This window comes from Brassica oleracea, chromosome C9 (genome assembly GCF_000695525.1).
Source record: "Brassica oleracea var. oleracea cultivar TO1000 chromosome C9, BOL, whole genome shotgun sequence".
NCBI lineage: Eukaryota > Viridiplantae > Streptophyta > Magnoliopsida > Brassicales > Brassicaceae > Brassica > Brassica oleracea.
The window spans coordinates 21,159,831-21,160,729 of NC_027756.1; positions in this window are offsets into that span (position 1 = coordinate 21,159,831).

Consider the following 899-nt stretch of genomic DNA (forward strand, 5'->3'; position numbering starts at 1 on the left):
GTGATCAAGAAGAACGTCGGTTTCAAATGGGAACAAGCCCAAGAAAAGGCTTTTCTGATGTTAAAAGTGAAGTTGACTCATGCTCCTTTACTTGTACTTCCTGATTTTTCTAAAACTTTTGAGATTGAATGTGATGCTTCCGGAGTTGGGATTGGTGCTGTCTTGATGCAGGATAGGAAATCCATTGCTTACTTCAGCGAGAAGCTTGGAGGCGCCACACTCAACTACCCCACCTATGACCAGGAGCTATATGCTTTGGTGAGAGCTCTCCAAACGTGGCAACACTATCTTTGGCCTAAGGAGTTTGTTATCCACACGGACCACCAGTCCTTGAGATATCTTAAGGGTCAACAGAAGCTGAACAAGAGACACGCACGTTGGGTTGAGTTCTTTGGGAAATTTCCTTATGTTATCAAGTACAAGCAAGGTAAGGAAAATGTTGTGGCTGATGTTTTGTCCCGAAGGTATACTCTTCTCTCAGCCCTTGAAACTAAACTACTTGGTTTTGAATTTATCAAAGATTTGTATGTGACTGATCCAGATTTCAAAGAAATATTTCAGAAATGTTCCAAAGTGGCTTATGGAAAATACTATCAAAATTCTGGTTTTTTGTTCTTTGATAACCGCTTGTGTGTGCCCCAATGTTCTTTGAGGGAGTTGTTTCTCAGGGAATCTCATGGAGGAGGTCTTATGGGACACTTTGGAGTCAAGAAGACATACAAGACAGTTTTTGATCACTTCTACTGGCCAAGCTTGATGAAGGACGTTGAGAGGATTTGTAGCCGATGTGTGATCTGCAAGAAATCCAAAACCAAGACATCTAATCACGGTTTGTATTCGGCTCTACCCATTCCTTCTCATCCTTGGGTAGATATTTCTATGGATTTTGTTCTTGGTTT